General features: G+C 33.4%; 1 pseudogene; it reads right to left on the bottom strand.

The window, feature by feature from the left end:
- Positions 1 to 597: 597 nt before the first annotated feature.
- LOC131613530 (uncharacterized) lies at positions 598 to 1893 on the bottom strand (annotated as a pseudogene).
- Between the last annotated feature and the right edge of the window lie 4884 nt (positions 1894 to 6777).

The following is a 6777-nucleotide window of genomic DNA, read 5'->3' as shown; positions in this document are numbered from 1 at the left end:
TAACGAACTCCAAAGAGCACTCTTGTGCGATGAGTAGGATTTTTTCAAGGGAATCTTCTCATCATTTTTCTAATTTTTGATGAGGTTTATTTCATTTAATATAAAGTTTTTAGGTGACTCGGTTGGGAGTTGGTTCTTCCCATGAAATTAGAGTTGATTTTTGAGGTAGTTAGGTCTCTCAGGGACTAGGTCTAAAGTTAGGTCTAGCTTAACCTTGGCCTAACATTTTGTGGTACATACCCTTGACATCTACATTAAATGAATTGGTGGACAAAGCTATATGTTGGTCATGTGTTAGGATGCAAAATGCTAACCCTAACAAGGCTTACAAAACTAAGAGAAACAAGTAAACAAACTAAGAAGAATAGAATTAAAAGATAACTTTGATTTTCATTGATTTCCTTAATTGTGTCAAAGACACTACATATATAGTAGTCATAGTGGATACTTAACTAGAAGACCCAAACACTATAAAAAGCCCAATAACTATAAAAATACTACTAATAAAAATTAGACATTAATTTAAATAACTAAATTATTTATCTAAATAATTTCTCTTCTCTATCATTACCAACCCCTTCAAAAACAACCTTGTCCTCAAGGTTGTAAAATCTTCCCTGGATCCCATGGTATGAAGAGAAAAACTCTTTTAGTGTAGATATATGCAACCACACTTACAACAATTTCCTGCATTATGAGAAACAGCCCCAAAGGAATGGAAATCGATTTGTTGAATAATCCTCCCCTAGCTACCCAATTAACATGCAGCTTTGGAGCATCATTAAGTGATTGCACTTTCTTATTACCTTGAATGGCGCTAACAGTGGCACTATCTTCATGATCATAGAATTTGGCAAGTGGTGTTGATGATATTCCAATGTTGAACATGTTTTTCTTTGAATAACCACCATGAATAACAACAATTCCAACTTGTGAATGAAGATTTACACTCTTAATTTTTGTCAAGGAATGAGCAGCTAGGACCACCATTGACTCAGTGTTGTTCATAGGAATATGTTCAAACGAAAAATCAATTGTTGGAATTAAAGCAACAACCTCTTCATGTATATTTTCAATAGAAAGACCACCATTTGACTGAAACTCTTCTTTCCTCATCAAATAGAAAGAACTCAGAACCTCATCCACAAATTCATTTTGAGTAAAACTATCAATAATTGAATTCCCCAGTCCCAAAATTTGTTGAGTCATTCTATCAAACATTTGACAAGAAAGCTTTATAGGAATAAGAACAACAACTGCCTCCAACAGTCCATTTTCTAACTCACAGTCCACTTGACATACAACATCATTACACTTGTTCAGGACAGCTTCTTCATTAGGAAGTTCAGAATGCAACGCTGTTATTATTTATTTTGGCAAAGATCCGATAGCTAGTTTTAATCTCAATGATTGGGCGTCCCTCTTAGCTATCTTGATAGGATTTGAATCTGAATTCTTTCTATTGCTTATAGATGATGGAAGGGGGATCTTTCTCATTATTTCACCCTTGAGACCTTGAGACCGTGAACCAAAAATCTTTCCCTCCTCCCAAATGTCAATAAGCCTGATTACTGAATTCTTTCCTGACTCATCACTTGCATAAGCACGCTTGAGAGCTGATGGAAGAACGTTCCAGAATTCATTAAGGGACTCGTTGCCTTTGCGGTTACTAGTTTGTATGATGTCATTAGCCATGTTCAGAAAAGGGACACGCTGATCTTTCTGGGAAGAACTGAACAATTTATTCCATGTTTCGACAATATATTTTGCTCTATTCCAGTGAGAAACACACAATCGGGATACATATTCAATGCTTTGTTGCGAATTGTTGAGTTTCCGCAACTTCTCTGTCAAAACTTTCCCATCAAACTGACCCAAATTCTCCTTCCTCATCAAAATCTCCAAAATCCCATTCACCTTAGACAAAACCTCAATTTAATCCTTATGTGGCATCGTATCAAACATCTTAAATGCATCATCTATCTTCCCATAATTCACATATAATTTAACAACAGAAGCCATAGTAAACAAATTGGAATCAAACCCATTCACTATCAACACCCCATGAATCTCTCTACCCTTTTTATAATCTAAATTCTCTCCCCACAATTTCAACAAGTACGTAAGATCATAAATAACAGGCTTACCGTCAACAATTTCAGCTTCGACATCCTCGTTCTCTCGCTCCCTTGTTTCTTCCATAGCTTTCTTCTCAATATCATCATCTTCATTATCCGAATCAGAATCCAACTCCGAACAAGATTCCAAACCTGAAGCTTTCTCTTTGTTGTCGGCTTCGTCGTTGCTTCCTTGTAGGAATTCATCGGCTAACTGACCAGCACCGATAGCTTCCACCGTCTCAGCCTGCTCAACGGAACCTGCCCCAGGACTTCTCGGAGATGGCGAAACAGGACCAGCCCTAGTCTTCATCGTTGATTTCTCAATGGAGGAAGGCTTGATTTTGACAGCTACGGAAGAAAAGTTGGACCTAGGAACAAAGGAATCATCGAACCTGTTGACGGCGGCGGAGAGAGCGGCGCGATGAACCGGTTGGGTTTTTCTGATCACTTGACTCGCAGAAGCAAAATTTCTCAAGGAATCGCTCGACCTGTTGCGAAGACTTGAATCGGACGCCATTTTTTCTTGGTTTCGAGAAAACAACCGAGAAAGGGTTTTACCATTGTTTCGGAAAAATCGTTTCTTAAAACCAGAATGAGACACTTTTTGAAACTTTTGTTTTTGCTTATTTTTTGAATCAGAAGGTTTTTGAGAATTTTTCTTAGATATTTTCTTAAAATAAGGAAGAGAGACTTGCAGTTGCTTCTTACAATCTCTTCTACTACTAGGGTGGCTTTGATATTTATGACCAAAATGTGTAGGTGTTTGATGGTTTTAGTTGTTGGTGACAATCAGTGTAGTAGTATGAATGATGGGTCATTGAATAAGGGGTGTAAAGAATATGTGGTGAATATCCATGATTTGGATATAAATTTGGTGATGATGATGGAACATATGGATTTATGTAATAGGGTGAGAAAAGTTCCCATGGAAAGGATGGAAATGAAGGTGTGGTAGGAGTTGTGAAAGAGGGGTTTGTGGGATAGGTGGGAGGAATGCTCCATTGATGAGATGAAGGTGTAAGATGAGGGTAATCAATAGGAGGAATTGAATACATGATGAAAGCACCAATTGTTAGGATGCAAAATGCTAACCCTAACAAGGCTTACAAAACTAAGAGAAACAAGTAAACAAACTAAGAAGAATAGAATTAAAAGATAACTTTGATTTTCATTGATTTCCTTAATTGTGTCAAAGACACTACATATATAGTAGTCATAGTGGATACTTAACTAGAAGACCCAAACACTATAAAAAGCCCAATAACTATAAAAATACTACTAATAAAAATTAGACATTAATTTAAATAACTAAATTATTTATCTAAATAATTTCTCTTCTCTATCATCATGTAAATTGTATCTTGGTAAGAAATCATTTGTTTCATGTTATTATTTCTCATAGTGGCTGACGAGTCTCTTCATGTGCTAGAACCGTTAATTATTTTGAAAAAATGAATTCCCAACTCAGAGCTGTGACTATGTGTGAGATATTTTGGTGTTTTCCTGCCTTATTCCTTCCATCTTCAGTTTGTGAAACTAGTGTTTTTTTTTATGTTTGTCATGCACTCGGTTTTTTTACCGTACCTTTCGCGGAGAGATACACGAACTGACTCTTTTCTTTCTGCTTTTGTGTTTTTGAAAATCAGAGAGTCGCCACCGACTTTTATTTTATCCAATTAAGGAAAGGTTTATAAAAGAAATAGAAAAAGACCTTTAAGAAATTCTAGGTAAGGGGGTAGGTTATACAAAGGGAAGGTGTTAGCACCCTTTGTATCCATGGTTATCCATGGGCTCTTTAATTTGCTTAGCTCACTTCTTTTGAATCACTTATTGCCTTGAAATGCTTGTATGTGGTTTCAAATACCTTTGTAAATTGACTTTGTAATGATCCTTGTGCGGATGTATACAAAGTGTTTTTATCTTTCAAAAGATGTTTTTGAAAAAAGAACGTTAACTTCGTAATGATCCTCGTTTGGATATATACAAAGTATTGTCTTTTTTGAAAGTTTTATTTTGAAAAACAATGATATATGAGAGATTTGTTTGTTTTGATCTGAGCAAGCAAATTAGGAGGTCTACCCTAAGTTATAAGGTCTTTTCCTATTTCCTTTAGAAAACTATCCTTTTACCGGATGTGAACGAAAGTTCGATTTTTGCATTTGAAACAGTAGAATTTGATTTTGATTTTGAAAAGAGTAAAAGAGGGATTACCCTAAGAGGTGCAAGTGTGATTGTGTTTTGATTCAGATATTTTATCTTTGAAGTTAGTGACCTAACGATTCAATTTTATCTTTGGCATACACGCAGTTTTATATGTACTGAAAATTAAAATGCGGAAATGTAAAATGCGGAAAGTAAATCTACGCTATTACATCGATTTTGCGGGAATGTAAACTACGCTATTTACATGAATTTGACAACCTATACACTTGATCTATGAATTTAAATTGCAAGAAAATAAAAGAAATATTTTTGGATTTTTTGATGATTGATTTTAATTAGAATTAATGCATGATTATTTAATTAAAATGAGAAAAAGATGGAAATAAAATTTAAACCTAAAAATTAAGTTTAAAATATGTTCAAAATACTTGTTAATTAATTTTAAAACAAAACTAATTTTTTTTTGGAATTTTTGAAGATGTTTTTTGAAATTATTAAGTTAATTAACATATAATTATATAAATAATTACACAAATAATTAAAACTTAAAGAGAAAATTATTCTAAATATGTACAAAATTAGCCTATAATATATAAACTATATTTAATATAAAGAACAATTTTTTTTATGATTTTTTGATTGGTTAAAATAATTAAAAGATAAATATATACATATTATCTAATTAATTATACAAAATATTTAAATTATGAAGAAAAATAAAATAGTTTTATATCAGAAAATAAAGTATTATTTTATCAACTTAAAAATATTTTTTGTGCATTTTTTGGATTTTTAGAACTATTTTAAAATAATTTTATAAAGAAAATTAAATAAAAATAGAAAATATATAAACAATGATCATGTGTGACTGGCTTAAAGTCTATATCATGGACTGGTGTGTCTTAGTGCGTTGGATAAACAGCTGGCATGATCTGATGGTTCAGATTTTGAGGAACACGAGGTGTACAAAACCTGCAAAACACAGAATCATAAGTTATTTAAAAAAAAACACGCGCGCGCTCTGTCCAATGAGGTGAGGACACCTCATCATCTTCAACCTCTCGCCAACACATTTAACAGTGTTTTTATAAGAAAAGCGCTGTAATAGATGAGTTCTAAACCTACAAAATAGCGAATAGGGGTAAACATGAATAGAAATTTGGCGCGACATGTCCATTCGATTTGGCTTGATTCACTGAATTCGAATATGCCATTAATTTTGCTTAATTTTGCTTCTAACGAAAAGCCCTAAAATTGAGTTCACAAACCCTAGAATGGTATCTTCGTGTATATGCAACCAAACTGCAATTAACTATCCAGAAATGATCAGAACCCCAAACTAAACATGAGTCTACATCTTGTTAAATATGCATGTGTGATGAGATTTTTGTAAGTTTTAGTTTGAGCAAACCGTGAGGTCTAGTGGACGATTCTGAGTGTTTCAAGGCTTGAAACTGATTGGAATATATTCAATGATGCTTGAGGATTGTATTTGAGTGTTTAGTTTGAACTGAAACAAGCTAGAAATTAAAATTCGAATTTTAGATTTCTTTGAAAAATTCAAGTTGATACAAGTATGTTACAAGCAAGGCTTAGGTTCTGAATTCGTCTCTCTTCTATTACTGAAGTGTGATACTTCATTTATAGGCAAAGATGTGCTTAAAAACTAAGCTAAAAGCATTAAGTGCTTTTGTTGAATTTTGGAATTTTTTAATATATGTAGCTTTGAATTCAAGCCACCATAGCTTGAATTTTCCACACCTCTTCTGCTGTACTTCCTTGGCTACAGAATATTGAATGATCTTTGATGAGTCATGCTTAGAAACTAAGCTACACATTATCCTTCCATTTCCTTTTCTAATTTAATCTTAAATATGCTAAAATTAAACCAAAAAAGGAACAAAAATGATGTGGGCTTTGTCTTGGTCGTGGGAGGCCCTTCTCATTATGGGAAACAAGTTTGGATTATGGAAATTAGGCCCCATTTGGAAAAAACACATTTTTGATCAATGTTGATTTCATGCATTTTCCCAAAATTTAGCCAACTTCAACAAGGTGTAAATCCCTCAATTTTTATCATATGTAGGAGTTCTTGCACTTTTTGGAAACCTCAAAGAGTCCTCTAACCAATTTCTTTGGTCTCATATCAAAATGATTTTCCATGCTCCTTGTGTGTCCTTTTGAAAAAAGTGACTTTTTGTTGACTTTGAAAATGACCTGTAATGTCTTTGTCCATATTTTTAAAATGGTGAATCTAATTACCATGGGACCAATTGAATTTGAAAGATAATTGAATTTCCTTCAACATGAGCTTTGGTTTGAATTTTTTGGATGAAGGATGAGAGAGTTATGACCAGTCAAAATTCAGTTGACTTTTTAGGAGAAAACCCTAATTTTGAAACTTAGGGTTTTGTTGATATTTGATCTTTCCTTGATGAATTATGATCAACCAATGATCAAATGATGAATCCTTTGACAAAATATGGATGTTGAC

Source organism: Vicia villosa, linkage group LG6, assembly GCF_029867415.1.
Source record: "Vicia villosa cultivar HV-30 ecotype Madison, WI linkage group LG6, Vvil1.0, whole genome shotgun sequence".
NCBI lineage: Eukaryota > Viridiplantae > Streptophyta > Magnoliopsida > Fabales > Fabaceae > Vicia > Vicia villosa.
The sequence above is the reverse complement of the archived record's forward strand: the minus strand, read 5'-3'. Positions and strand labels throughout refer to the sequence as shown.